The sequence below is a fragment of the Cyanistes caeruleus genome, chromosome 28 (assembly GCF_971803275.1).
Source record: "Cyanistes caeruleus chromosome 28, bCyaCae1.hap1.1, whole genome shotgun sequence".
NCBI lineage: Eukaryota > Metazoa > Chordata > Aves > Passeriformes > Paridae > Cyanistes > Cyanistes caeruleus.
The window spans coordinates 4755789-4771536 of NC_141728.1; positions in this window are offsets into that span (position 1 = coordinate 4755789).

Consider the following 15748-nt stretch of genomic DNA (forward strand, 5'->3'; position numbering starts at 1 on the left):
ATAACTTTGAGATTACTGAAGCTGTATTGTACTAAATCCACAATACACTTATTCAAATGAAAGGAAAGTTTAGAAATGAAAGAAACCTGTCATTCAGTCCTTTTTCTGTAGGGTTAATCATATGATCTTTCAACTCAAGTTTCAAAAAATGCATCTTGCAGAATTTAACTGTAACTACAGTAATAATACTTGATCACTCCATATCATACAATGTTACATTATCAGCAGATGTATAGAGAAGATGACATTTTCAAAACTTTCATGTATTGGGAATACTGAAACAGAAGGAAAATATTTTAGATTTTTTGGGATGCATAAATATCATAATTTTCTATGTTATTCTGTAAAAACAAAACTAGCAGATATCATTAGAAATACAACATCCATATATATTCTATTCTGCAACATTTTTAAACTTTTTGATCCATTTTTCAAGGCACTTCAATCGGGGCTTCTTTCTGAAGCTTAACTGACTGCAATCATTTGCAGATTAGCCAGCAATGCATCTTACAATGCTTTTGATTTTTGCCTTTTGGCTATTTTTCTGAAGCCATTCCAGAGATGCTGGACTTTGTATTGCCCTGTCCCGTAACCCCGAGCCCATGTCTGTGGGAGGATTTGTAGAGTGAAAGAACTGTGCATGAGCAGGGCTGTGCTCCAAAGGCTCTTGGCTTTGTGTGGTATCCAGTGAAACCATCTGCTGCGGTGGAGCTGTTGTTTTTCCCAGCTGTTGTTGCTGTGCTGCAGCTGTATTGCAAAGGCAATTCAATTTGAAAAGCGGCGCTGCAGCGCCTGGGGGCGGTGCCGCAGGCGGGGTCTGGAGCTGCGGCGGTGGTTGCGTCACTGCTGACGTCACTTTGACTGACAGCTGTGGCTGCAGGCCCAGCCCTGGCAGGCGGGGCGCAGGGGCCGCCGTGCCCGTGGAGGTCCCGGACCGCTCTGGGTCGGGCCGAACCCTCCCGAACCCTCCCGGGGGGGACAGGGCTGTCCCCTCCACCCCCCTGGGGCCGGAAAGGGACTCGGCTGCCGGCACGCAGGCGGCCAAGGAAGTTTCCCCTCCCTCTTCTGCCTGCAGCAGCGCACCGAGCGCTGGAACAGCTCCGAGAGAGCTCAGACACTCTTGCAAAAGCTCCAAGGCCCCTTTTTGCAGATTCTGCCCGCGTTTTAGAATCGCCTCCTCGTCTCTCTATAGTTGTTTCTCTGGGCTTTCAACAGGCTTAGACATTCCCTGTGCTACGGTGGAATTCAGGAAGGCTGCCACAGACTTTACAGCGTGCGGGAGCAAGGATTCCGCATCTGGCTGGGACAAACCCTTCTGTTTTTCTGGAGCCATCGTGTCCCTTGCCTGAGTTCCAGAGTCCCATTTACTGGCCATGACTTCATAAGGCACTGCAGAAGCCATTAGAAGTTCAGTCGCTGCCTGGTCTCTAAGAGTGGTTTTTTCATATATTCTCACGTTTATCTTCTCCCACAGGCTTGGGGTAAAAATTTTCTGTGAATCCACGTTAGGGAATTCTGCCCGTACCCAGGATAGAAGGCTTTTAAGCTCCTCCGTGGATACAGAGATCGGGTGCTCCTTTACCGTAGCTTCCAAGACAGCCAAAACCTCCCCCTCAGGTCTGGACATGTTTCCCATATTTTTGCTCCCTTTTGACGGCTTACCTGACCTCAGGGTCAGCTTTCTCTCAGCTCCTCTATCCGTGATCCGTTCCACAGCCCACAGACGTCTGGCTTGGCTTGTCCGCTCTCACCAACACCGGGATTACCGAGATCTTCTTCTTCCCCTTTCCAGGGAGTTTTCCAGCTTTCCGCTGTCTTCTTTTTGGTTTTGGATTTTTTGGATTTTGTTTTTTTTTTCCTCAACAGGAGCCTTCAGTTCAAAGTGCCCCAAGTTTGGGAGACATTTGTATCGTTAAGGACTTTTGGATTAGGTTCTTTTTCCCTCTGAACTGAAGATTAATGAGAGGGAGGCAGTTTTTTCTTGTTCAGTTGTTTATTCTTTTCTTATCAGCATTGCAAGGTACAAGGAGCTATGTGCACTATGATAGAAAAGGGATAAAATGGCTAACAAAGATCCTCTTGAAGGCCTTTTATATGTCCATTTACCCAATTAACAGATGCCAACTCAATTATTTTTCTTAGTGACCCAATGACCCAACACCTGTGTGCTGCACTGCGGCATTTTTTACCCAATCACTTACTACTACCCAAAAACCCCTCAGAGAAGAACATGAAGAAGAAAGAAGAAGGACAAGAGACAACACCCTAAATCCTCCATCTTGTCTCCTGTTCTCTAAACTACTTTTTCACCCAGTGATTTAAGAAACTTTCTAATCTACACACTTATACTTTTCCTATCTAGCTTTAACATTTGTTTTCATGTATCACCATGAAAACATGCTCATGAATTTCATGTCATATGAAATTCAGTGTTTCTTTGAATCCTAGAACTAAGTATTAGAAACAAGGGCACACACTCTGTATCCCAGACTCCAACACCAGAGTGAGCTAGTGAGGAAAATGCCTGGCCTGGCTGGGCAGAGAGCTTTTGCAGGAACACAAGAAAAAGATGATGGTGCATCACCTTTGGACACAGGGACAGGCAACTCAGGAAATGTTTAAGGATGTCGTTAGGTCCTGCAGAAAGAGAAGTAGAGAGGTGAAAGCTGAATGAGAGCTTAACCTTGCTGCTTCTGTGAATGAGAATATATCACATCTCACGGGAGCTGATCTGGCTCTGTCACTTGGGCCGGCACAGGAGTGGGTCACACCCCAGGAGCAGGATGAGCCCAGCTGTGACTAGAGTACTCACTCTACGGCTTTTGGCTGTCAGTCTGTGCTCTGAGGGGACAAGGACAAGAGGGAGGTCTTTTGCATGGGATAACAGAGGATTTATTGCTCTGGGGAATGCTGGGGGCAAAAGACAGAAAATGCGAGCGTGCAACATCTGAAATAGGGAGGTAGTTCAAAGGGAGGGTCCAAAGCATCAGCTAATCAGAGATATCCTGGGCAGGGTAAAAGGCAGGGTTCACAAAATCATCATCCAATTGGGGCCCAAAGCACCAAGGATCCACTGTGACACTGCAGGGCCCAAAGCACCAAGGATCCACTGTGACTCCACGGAGTGTCATGGAACCGTGGAGACCATTGTGACACTGCAGGGCCTCATGGAACCATTCTGACACCAAGCTGGCTGGGAGTGTGGATGTGCTGAAGGGCAGGAGGGCTCTGCACAGGGAGCTGGACAGGCTGGATGCAGGGCCCAAAGCCAACAAGGTGAGGTTGAACAAGACCAAGTGCCGGCTCCTGCACTTTGGCCACAACAAGGCCTGCAGTGCTCCAGGCTGGGGCCAGAGTGGCTGGACAGCGGCCAGGCAGAAAGGGAGCTGGGGCACTGATGGACAGCAGGCTGGCCATGAGGCAGCAGTGTGCCCAGGTGACCAAGAAGGCCAATGGCCCCTGGCCTGGATCAGGAATGGTGTGGCCAGCAGGAGCAGGACAGGGATTCTTCCCCTGTGCTGGGCACTGCTGAGGCCACACCTCGAGTGCTGTGTCCAGTGCTGGGCCCCCAATTGAGGAAGGCCATGGAGGGGCTGGAGCGTGTCCAGAGAAGGGCAACAAGGCTGCTGAGGGGTCTGGAGCGCAAGTCCTGTCAGGAATGGCTGAGTGTGGTGTGTTTTAGCTCTAGCTAAAATCACTAGATTACTTCCTTCTTTCTGTGAGATATGGATTAGGAGAAGGGCAAATCAGGCTTAAAATTTAAATAAAAAGAATTTTATGATCAGGTCTACAAGAATAAGAAACAGGAATAAAATTTCCAGAAACTTTTCCTCCCCCCACCCAACTTTTCCTTTCCCAAGTGACACGGCAGAGACAAAACCAGGGATGTTAAAGCAGTGCCAGCTATACAATAGTCTTTACATCAGTCTGTGCAGGGAGAGGATATTCCTCAGGACATTATTATTTATCTCCATGGCCCTACTAAAAGACTATTTCAGCTTATTAGAGCATCTCCTCATTCACTTTCCATCTCAGGCTTGATTCCTTCTTTTACTGACCTTGATGTTTCACGTTGTCTTTTTCCGTGTCACTTGGTTCTTTTCTTTTCCTGGAGAGAGGATTAAAGTCTGCAGGTCTCCTGTGTGTAGTGCAAGGGTTAAATGTGGCCCAAGCCATGGCAGGCAGTGGTGGTGTGGGATTTCAGGTGTGGCTGGTGCCAGCTCTCAGGAGCTGTCTGTGCGGGCCGGGGGGCAGGGGGGGTGTTGGCGAGTGTCATCAGCCGTGGCCTGGCCCAGCCTGGGGGCCGGGGGCTCCCCTGGGAAGGGCTTTGGCCACCCCGCTGGAACGGAACCCGGAGGGCTTCCCGGGAAAGCCAGCACCGCAGCAGAGCCTGGCCTGGCCTGGGGGGGATCCCGCAGTCTCCATCTCCCCCCGGGAGCAGCTGGGCTCCGGCCCAGCCCCCCCCAGGCCGCACAGGCCACGGGGAAGCGGGGCCAGCCACACCACAGCTCTGCTGCCTTTCAAGGCTGCAAAGAAAGAGACCAGTTCCTGGCCTTGGGTGTTTAAAAGGTGGCATTCCCAAAGGTGAAGTTCCTTTTCAGGGGTGCAGAATGCTGTCAGTTGTCAGAACTGGCCAGCTATTGGCTTGATCTCAAGCACAGAAGGAACTCCCCACAGCCTCTCTCAGAGGAATCACTGCTGTGGGTGTTTCCCACTTCTTTCCCTAAATGCTAAACTACCACACCCTTTGACCATAACATAATTCTCATAACTCACAGCTATCAAGGCCTTATTTAAAACCAATTAAGTTGCTCCAATATCATCCAAAAATTCTACTTCTTTTTCTTTTTTCCCCCAATTTCATTTTTATAAGCAGGGCATCTGCTGGGGTGGACTCCCTGAGTCCTCTTCAGTCTTCTTGCGGATGTGTGACCGCAACCACCCCTCCTTTCCCTTCTTTCTTTTGGCCATCTCACTTCCACTTTGGACACTCATTTTTCCAGTGGCCAAATTCTCCACAGTTCGCACATTGGTCTCTACCCAGTCGAGATGGGCCTCGTTTGGGAGGTCCTTGTCTGTGCTTTCCTTTCCCTTTTCCTTCCTCCTGTACCACTGCTACTAGCTTCTTCATTTCTTGCTTATATCCCTCTTCTCAATTGCTGAAAACTCTCCATGCCTCTTGCAATAAGGCTTCTAAGTTTCACCCATCTGCCCCCCAAAGCTTTTGGAGTTTACCCCTCATGTCCCCCGTGGATTGTTCCAGAAATAGATGAACTAGCTGCTGTATTCCTACTTCAGAGCCCGGCTCCAGTGGTGTGTGTCTGTGCATGGCGTCCTTCCAAGGATCTGGGAATTCCCAGGGAGATTCCCAGGGACCTTGTTTGATTGCATATAAGGCTGCCCAGCTCATGGTTTTAGGTCCAGCCCTCTCCACTCCCTTCACTCTCCACTCCTGGCAGCTTTCTGACTTTCCCCTTGCACTCGACTGATTTGGATCCCATTGTGGGTCCTGCAGAGGAAAGTATTCTTTTCCATCCATTTGTAATGTTTTATAATGATCCTCTGCCAGGTCCCCTGCTGGTTTTAGAACCAATTGTTTCTCAGTTTTGGTTAATGCATCTAATAACTATTGTGTGTCCCTTCAATCTGAGTTATGTTGTCTGACTATATATTGTAAACATTTGGCAGTGTTTACTGGGTCACTTGGATAATTCTTTGTGACCTTTTCTCAGGCCTCTGTGTCGAGAGGAGAAAAGGGTTCCTTAACTACCATTGTCCCTTCTGGTCCTATTGCTTCCCACAAGGGTGCCTGTAGTCCCTGCTTTCTGCTCCAGGATGCAATCGGGCTACCTGGGGGTGTTGGGGCTGATGCCCCCTTAAAGCTGTCGGGAGGAGGTGGAGGGGAAATGGAGCTTGCAGGTGTGGAGGGGGCAGAGGGGCAAATGGAGCTTCCAAGTGCACCTCTTCCTCCTGCTGCCTCCTAAAGGGAGGGCTGATTAAATGAGTTCAGTTCTGTTCTTGCTGGGCTGCTGCTGGATAGGCCTTACTCAGCCTGATGCACCTCTGGCCGAGGCTGCAGCTCCAACAGCACCGTTTGAGCTTCCCTTTGTTGGCCTGATTTTCTTTCTCAAGGGCCAACACCAAAGGATCAGAGGGGGCTTTGATCCCACAGTCCCTCTGCCATTCAGGGTTATTCCAGAGGGAGAAAAACATATCACAACCCAAAAGCTCATCCCACTTCCCCTGGTGTCTAAGGAAAAGCATGAACTGCAGCAGGGTGTTGTACTGTGCTGTGCTACTGGGGGCCACCTTGCACCATCATCCAGGCGATCCAACAGCCACCAGTGAGAACAATATTTTATTGAACTCTTTGTTCTCAGTGCCCCCAGGGCTTGTGATTTCTTTCCAATGTGCTAAGACACATCCCAGTGGGCTGGCCCTTGCTACTTCTTTGCTCTGTTCTGCCCCCATTATCTTCTTCTCATCTTATCCCATTTTGATCTAAATTTTTCCTCACAATTTCTCACAGTATTTTCCCACTCTTCTTTGTGCACAACCCAAGTCTGAGGCACAAAATGGGTCCTTCCACACAAAGGCTTTAAGATCTCAGGCTCACGACCAACCTGTCCTCGCTCACACTGCGGGCACCCCCTGGGCTGTTGGGCAGAAGAGCAGTGCCAGCGTGGTGCACAAACCTTACACTGGAATAATACCCACACAAAATGTTGTCCCTGTTGGGAGTGAAACACCCCAAGAGCACAAATACACATTATTCCTGGCACCTCTTCTGTCCCTTCTGGCATTTCCAGATCTTTAGGAGAGGGCTGTTCCCAATCCAAAGCTGTGATCTTTCCGGCTGAAGTTTGATAAACTCCCTCTAATAGCACCCGCTCGTTCCCTCTATCTGTCCAGTGGTGCCCTGGGTTTACAAACTCCCAAGGGTCCAGGCCAATCCTCTGGGGCAGAGGTAGTCCTTTAATTTGCCTTGCCAGGCTTGTAGCGTTCTTTCAGCCCTTCCACTACTTGTTATGACTAATAAGATTGAACACCCAGCGTATCCAACACAGAAAGCAAAGGAAAGTTACCAGTGTGCTGGGATTATAACTTTTGACACAAGAGAGCACTATTGCTACAGAAATACACACAAATCACTAAAAGCTCTGCAAAAATGCACAATGACCACTGAAAATCTTACAGTGAAAGAGAGAAAAACCCAAAACTATACTCTTAAAGATCATGCACTACACTTCTAATTGTCCTAACCAGGTCTCAGCCACTGTCTCAGTGTCTCACACACAACCAGAAGTCTGGACATAACACACTTCACCAAATAGCAGCATTAACACAGGGGTTCGTTCCAGCCACCCCCAGAATTGCCAGTGGCCAATCCCTTTGGTCAATGAACCCCCCTTTGCCGGCCCCAGCCGGTCCCCTCCTGCCGGCCGCGCAATCAGCCCAAGCGGTCCCTGCACCGCTCACTGACCCATGGTCACTTGCAAGCCCACCTTACCCCAGCAGGGACGAGGCTACGCACAGGGACGTCTCCCTGCGGCTCAGCAGCAGCAGCCCTTTAGTCCAGACCCCCCGAGGCTGGATTATAATACAAACCCTTTGATCCACGGGCAGCAGGTTCCTCGTCTATCCCTGCGCTGAGTGCACCAGTTGAGGAGTACCCCGAGAAGATCCCGGGGCGCGCCTTGGGGAGTCCATCCCCCGTGTGCTCCCACAGGGGGATAGAGAGGACTCCTGCCTGGCTCCCCAAAACTGACACATGGAAAGACTCTAAAACTGCAGTAGTTTAAAGTAGGTTTGATTATTTGTTATTGACAGGCACCCGGGCACAGGGGGGATTGATCCTCCAAAGACGTGTGCAAAGGTCATAAGGCACCTGTGAGGGTCTGATTAAGACCTTTTTGTCGAGTCATTCTCTATTTATCCCCCAAGGTATTCCATATGCATAGGATTGCACAATCCATCTCATGCATATTCATTTATTGGCCCCTCCCATCACCATTCCATATGGTAATGAGCTCCACACCCCTCTGGGCATGAGCAGTTCACTCTGGTGGTCACTGAGGGGTCTTCAGGGATGAAGGCTCCGAACTGTCCAAACCCCTGGGTCAGCTCTGTCCAGCTCAGGAGCCTGAGGGACTCTTTCATCTCAGTGTTTTTTCTTTCCTAGGGCACTATGTTAAGATACATGTTAGAGCCACTATACAGTGGAGTAAATAATTCTGATTAAGACCTTTCTGTTGAGTCATGATCCTAATCAATCACATCTAAATGTATATGAATACTTCTGCTTTGCTGTTCTTCATTTTGAGGGACAAAGTTGTACAAAGGTTCAATTCGACCTATATAATCCTTTACACAGAAATCACTGACAAAATCTGGGGCTGGGATTTGATCCAGCCACTCCCAGGCTCCTCTCACAGAAAAAGTTTAGAAAGCCTGAGGGCCGTGGCTTGGGGGATCTTGGGGTGTAATTGGGGTGTTGGGGGTCCTTTCTGCACCTGGTGACCCAACAGCAGCTTCTCTAATAACCTTTGCCTGAAGCTCCCACTGTGCCCATGACAGGAGCCCCTGGCAGTGTCTGTGACATCCTGGCTCTTTGGCAGCCTGGGCACTGCTGGGATGTCACCCTGGAGCCCCTGGCAGTGTCGGTGACATCCCGGCTCTTTGGCAGCCTGGGCACTGCTGGGATGTCACCCTGGAGCCCCTGGCAGTTTCTGTGCCATCCCGGCTCTTTGGCAGCCTGGGCACTGCTGGGATGTCACCCTGGAGCCCCTGGCAGTGTCTGTGCCATCCCGGCTCTTTGGCAGCCTGGGCACTGCTGGGATGTCACCCTGGAGCCCCTGGCAGTGTCAGTGACATCCTGGCTCTTTGGCAGCCTGGGCACTGCTGGGATGTCACCCTGGAGCCCCTGGCAGTGTCGGTGACATCCCGGCTCTTTGGCAGCCTGGGCACTGCTGGGATGTCACCCTGGAGCCCCTGGCAGTGTCGGTGACCTCACTGTTCTGTAGCAGCACAGGGATGTCACCACTGGACTCCTGTCACTGCCTGTGACAAATTGGCTCCTTGGCAGCGTGGAGACACCTCTGTTGTCACCCTGGAGCCCTGGGACTGTCACCTCACGACCCTCAGGAAGATGAAGGAGGCCTGGGATGTCACCAAGGAGCCCCTGGGACTGCACGTGAGCTCACAGCTCTTCAGCAGCCTGGAAAGCCTGGGATCTGTTCATTCCTGCTCTGCTGAGGATGGACCCTCAGCAACTTGGAGGGAGGTTCCCTGATGAGTTTTACTTCTCCAGAGGCTTGTTCCGTCTTCAGCTCTTCACTCCAGGAATTCAGTCCCAAAAACTCATTAAGATTTCAAATCACTCCAACAAGACAAGACCCTGGGAATAATTAATTTCTAAGTCTTCAATTTTCTGTGGTTAATTGTACCCATTTCAAAAGAATATTCAAAAAGAAAATACTATATTTTTAAATAGTGCAGGGGTATTTTTTGTCCTATTTAGGTTGTTTTTTCTGTTTATAGATTGATATCAGCAATCTCCAGTTGATATCGATCCTGAGCACCTCCTAAGACCTTTCAGATCTGAACAGATCTGAAAATCAAGTCCCTTGATGGCTGACAATCCATCAGACGTTGTCCCTAAAGCCCCCCATCTCAGGGCTGGGCTCTCATCCCAGCCCTGGCCCCCAGAGCAGCTGAGGAACGGAGCCACATCCAGGGGTGTCCCCAGGGCTCAGGGCTGGGGCCAGCTCAGTTCAATCTCTTTATTGCTGCTCTGGCCCAGGGCACCCAGGGCCCCCTCAGGCAGCTGCCAGGGGAGCCCAAGCTGGCTGGGAGTGTGGCTGTGCTGGAGGGCAGGAAGCTCTGCAGAGGGATCTGGGCAGGCTGGAGCCATGGGCCCAGCACAATTGGATGAGGTTCAGCAAGGCCAAGGGCCGCGTCCTGCCCTGGCCTCACAACCAGCCCAAATCCCTGGCCGTGCCCTGGCCCTGATCCCCACAGCCTGGCCTGTTCCCTTCATCCCTGCATTGCCAGGGACTCTGTGGGACACGGCAGCTCTGCTGTGCCCATGGAGGGAGCTCCAAGTGCCACCACTGCACTGGGAACCACAACTCAGCGCCTTTGTGTCCTTTGGGGCTCAGCAACTGGGGAGACTCAGAGGCACAGCAAGTTTCTCTTCATGGCCAACAGAACAAATGGAAAGATGATGCAATTTGAAAAACATCAAAACTCTTCCCTCAGCAATGTGAGACAACCCAGCAGCATCTGACGTGCCCACGATCCACCAGGGATATCCATACAGGAACATTTTTAGAGAAAGGTAATTGTAAGAGCCATAAACACAATTAAGATGTTTCATGATGAGTTATTTGAAGTTCTGAAAGACTGGGCAACTCCCTGAAGCTCCAAGTGTGAAGCCACTCATTTCATAGACATTGGAATGCCCAGAGTGCAGCTAGAGGAGGAAGTCTGGGAGCAATGGGAAGGACACAGATGCAGCTGCTCTCGTTAAGAGATGTCCTTAGACACAGCCATTTAAACAGGAGAGATGGAAACTCCTGAATGAAGAAGAACATGAAATAAGAGACAGAATATTGGTGACACAAATTGAGGGGAAGATCAGTATTCCTTCTCTTGACATCATACAATTCCAGGTGGGAAAACTTAGACATTATTTAGAAGTACTCAACTGACCCAGCTGATGAGATGTGCTCGTGCCCTCACAAGCTGCATGCCGCCGTTCCTCGGTAGGGCGGCCTGGCTCGAGGACGACACAGCGGCTCCCTCAAGCCCGCTCGGACCATATGCACACAGACACCAATGTGGTGGATGGCAAAATGGCGTTTTTTAGGAAGCTGTTCTGCTTCTTATTCCATAAGTTGGCAGCGTCACTTCTGCCTGCTCCCGTCAAGCACTGACCGGGATGAGAAGAAGGGTAGGAGGGAGAGAGGGGGGGGAGGCACGCCCTGTCTCCTCGTACAGCACGAAATCTTCCAATCGGTGAGTCTAACTCCCTGAACTTCTCCACATTTCCCCCACTTCCCATGATGTATTAAAAACTATCTAAAGTGGTAAACTTTAAGAACTACAAAGGGGACTAAAATTAGCACTATAAATTGCAACAGGTAGCACTGTTATAAGAATTGGAACTGTTAGTTGCTGAAAGCCTAAAACACAGTTAAAAGGTGATGAATGTTCACAACTTTTAAAACTGAAACTTAAAGTAACTGCTGGCATTGGACTAACATAACATTAACTGTTTCTAGGCGTCTTTTGATAAAAGCTGTTAGTTTGTTTAACACACAGGGTCCAAAAATCAAACTAAGACTAGCATTGAAATAGGTCCAATCAGGGTGGATATTAGGGTGGTCCGCCACGGGGATTGGTTGAACCAGGATTCGAACCAGCTTTGTTGGGCTTCTCTCTCTGCCTTCCGTCAGGTCAGTCTTTCTCGTAGTTCCGCCATGGTGTCACTCACAACTCCGGTGTGGTGTGCATAGAAACAGCACTCTTCTTTCAGGGTGAGGCAGAGGCCTCCTTGCTGCATGAACAGAAGATCAAGACCCCGCCTGTTCTGTAAGACAACTTCAGAGAGTGAGGAGACTGATTTTTCTAGAAAGGATATAGATTTTTTGATCCTTTGCAGATCTTCGTCTACAGTCATCTGTAATTGTGAAAGACTCCGACTCTGGGTTACCAGGGCTGAGACACCAGTGGCTGTGTCGGTCACTCCTAGTCTGAGCAACATTGCTGTTGATAGTCCTGTTAGCAGCTCTCTTTTCTGAAGGTGGCTGGCCTGCTCAAGGTATTGGTTCATTTCTTCTCTGGAATGGTATAGGACCCTGGGGATGACAGCAGCTAGCACACAGAAGTCAGCCGAAGCGTTCAAGTTTTCGGTAAAAACACATGGGCTTTTGCAGCCCAGTGCAGCAGCAAACCCATGTGCCGGACAAAGGGGCGATTGCCCATTTCTTGGATTTGTCTGTTTGTATGGTAGTTGCACAAACCTCTTCGTCAGCGGTGGTTGTTTCGCCCAAGCACACCCCCCGCCCGGTCATGCGACTAATAGTGATCCTACGAGATGGTGATCCGCCGCGGCATTGGAGCGGGGCCTGAGCGCTGGACCACAAAGGTAAACTGTTAAGAGCTACAGCCTCATAGAAGGGGGGTTGTGTATCATAGCATAGCCAACAAGACTGTGTAGCATTGGGGTTAGATTGATTTAAAGGCAAAAAGGTAGCGTCTAGCATTTGGTAAAGCGAATGAGAAGCGGTTGCTCTAGATTCGTTGGGAGAAGATTCCTGTTTAGGCAATGGGTACAAATTGTTGAATTGTGAGTTTTCTGACTGTACTACAATGTTGGGCCAACTGCTTTAGGCCTCACAATTGGGAGCCAGATAATTTGTACCACTTCGCCGGGATCTTTGCCTGGCTTATTCAAGAATGCTGACCACATTCTTCCTGTGGTCCAACTTGCGTCAGTTGGCTGTAAGACCTGCATGATCATCCGATGACAGACCTTAGACCGGTCATCGTAAAAGCCATAAAACACCTGTCCTATGAAATTAAAACTAGGCTGCATACAGCCCATAGGACCCCAAGTTACCTGCAGAAATTCATCTGCTCTTGGTGGTGCCCACCTGTTACTCAGGACTATTGTTTCACACCCCCAATAGCCACAAAACCAATGTCCTAGCTGGTAACAATAGTCTTTGCCAGGCTTGGAGGCTGAACACCACACCAGTATGACTGCTACAGCTCAGAACGAGGATGGATGTCATGTGTTACCACGCTGGGGAAAATATCTCGAATGAGCACAGAAAACCTTGGGGTGCCTGCTGTAGTGACTTCTTGTATTACTCTATTGTTCATGGGATCACGAAGAGCCCATCGGTATGGCTGATGGAAATTGGGGTCAAACCTGGCTTGTGCCACAATCAGTGGCCACAGGAGCAGGATTGCACGACAGTACCAGGGTTGCATGGATTTTACCAGGGGTGAACTCCAGGAAGTGGCCAGGGTGTTTGCGGGCTCGTTCTTCATTTTCTCCGCTCTGGAATACAGGTTATAGCAGCGTCCAAGGGAGTAGTCCTGTAAATAGAAACTCAACATTTCCATTAGCATCACCTTGTGTATTCAATTTAAGGTCTGGCTTAATGGATTTCAGAGGACACCATTTAATCTCGCCGTCTTTTTTAACGGCAGCATACCCATGTCTGGCTAGGACCAATTGCCACCCCCACTCCCATTGACCTAGCTCATTTTTGATGGTAACTAGCGGGCCTTCTAGCGCTTGGGTAGCACAATGTTTCTGGGCAGGGCTACTTTTACTGTCTCCTCAAGAAAACTGATTTAATGCTAATAGGGCAGTGGCTAACAAGCACGCTTGATCTTTGGCCGGAATGGTGCTGGAAAAATTTTCTGACTTAGCCAGCACCTCTAGTTTTGTCTTCAGCATCTGGTTGGCACGCTCAACTATGGCTTGACCGGTGCTGTTATAAGGGATATCGTGGACTAAAGTGATGTCCCATTTAGAAGCAAACTCGTTTGTGGAACTAGAGACGAAATTTGTTCCATTATCAGTTTTTATACAGCTCGGGATGCCGAGCCGTGCCATGGCCGTCAGCCAATGTTGGATGGTCACTTGAGACTTGCTTTTCTGGTGCTGCGTAGTCACGATCATTCCGCTATAGCTGTCAACAGTTACGGCTAGCCAGGCTTGGGGCTTCAGCAGTTAGCTAAGTGTAAAATCAGTCTGCCACAGCGCTGAGGCCATGAGGCCTCTAGGGTTGATTCCACAGGACCATAGCAGTGCTTTTTGGCAATGGGGGCACGTGGCTATTATATGTTTCACCTCGGTGGCAGAAATTCCACATTTCTTGACTAGCACCGTGGCCCTGATGTGGAGTAATTCGTGAAGTTGGTGTGTGTCCTTGAGGGTCCACAACCCCTTGGTGGCAGAGTCCACTTTATCATTCCCGGCTTGAAAGAATACTTTAATTGGGTCATGACTGTTAATGTGGATAACAGATATGGTGCCTTTCCTGGAATACAATGCTTTTTCCAGCATTATGGCGGTTGTGGACATTGCTACTCCTGGCCCTGACATGGACAAAGTTTGGCCACAGACATTGAATCGATGTTGAGGTGCTCAGTGGTGAACAGTCTGCATGCCAGGACCACGGCTGACGCCTCTAGCTGTTGAACTGAAAGATTATAATAAGTCATCTTTACGCAGTGCCACTGCTCTTTTGACTGCCACACTACGGCTGCGGTCGAGGTAGTTGAAGATGCATCAGTGAAAACCGTTGGTCCTGGTAAGCGCCAGTCCTTGACTTTCTGTGGAAGGTTGATGTCTATGATTGTTAAAAACCGTGTCCAAGGTGGTTTGATGGCATACCGAATCTCCCCCCCAAATCCTGTAAGGGCTAGGGCAAAGCACTCTAATACCACAGGTGACTATGCTGGGATCTGTTTACAAACAGGTAGGTATATGGTGGATGGCTCAATACCAAGATGACTCAGAGCAAGTTTTCTGCCCCTTGCGACCAAATTAGCGAGGCACTCAACTCTGGGGGAGAACGTGCATGATGGCTTTCCCAGCACTACCCATTGTATCGGCCGAGCCTTATCGGGGGGCCCTTGGGCTAATGCTCCCACTCCCCCTCCTGGGAAACGCTGGAAAGCGTGCTTAAGTGTATCTGTTGTTCGATGTAGTCTAGGGAGCTAGTTGCCTCCGGTGTCAAAGTTTTCCATTCCCATGGGTGCTTTCCTTTCAGGAGACCGCACAGAGGGGCCATGACCTTGGGGGGTACCAATACAATATTGCAGAGCCACTGTAAGGATCCTACTAATTGCTGCATGTCGTTGAGGGTTTGAATGTCTCTCTTGATTTTTATCTGGGGGGAGGGGGTATGTAATAGTCTCTAATTCCGACCCCCAGAAAGGTCACACATGGTCCTCTTTTTATTTTGGCAGCAGCAATCCCGAATCCTTTCACTTCCAGTGCTGCTGAGATGGCTGAAATAAGTTGTTCTACCTGGGTCGCTGATGGGTGAGTGACTAGGATGTCATCCATATGTTGTATGATGGTCGCAGCTGGGTCACTACTCCGAACCAGTGTCAGCACTCGGTCGACTGTCATGCAACAGGCGAAAACCCTTGCCCGATGGCTTCAGGATGACAAAAACTGGGGTATTCCATGGGCTTGTGTAAGGTTCAATATGATCATGTCGCAGCTCGCGCTCAACTAACTTGAGAAGGGCGGTCATTCGAGGCTTGGAGAGGGGCCACTGCACGACCCACACTGGGTCAGACGACTTCCATGTCAGCTTGATTGGCGGGAGTGGGTCTTTGGCAGTGGCCCTTAAGATAAATTTGTCACCTTAACTCTCAGCTGGCTCAACGCATCTCTTCCTAGCAGGGGCGGAGTCTTTGGCAGGACATATGGGTAGATAGTGATGGTTTTTTCAGGCCCTTTCTCAGCGTGGATTGTAATTGCAATTAGCTGAACACTTTTCCGTGCCCAGGATGTACCCCCAACTCCACCCACCATAGCAGCCTCTTCTAATTCCCAGCATGTAGGCCAGTGGGTCTCTGAGATAACCGTGACATCCGCCCCGGTGTCAATTAAAAATGGAACGCTGATGGTGACAAGGTTTGGGGAGTGTGTCCAAGGAGGTGTAGGGATGTCATAAAGACACTAAATCCCCCAAACCACAGGAGGGTT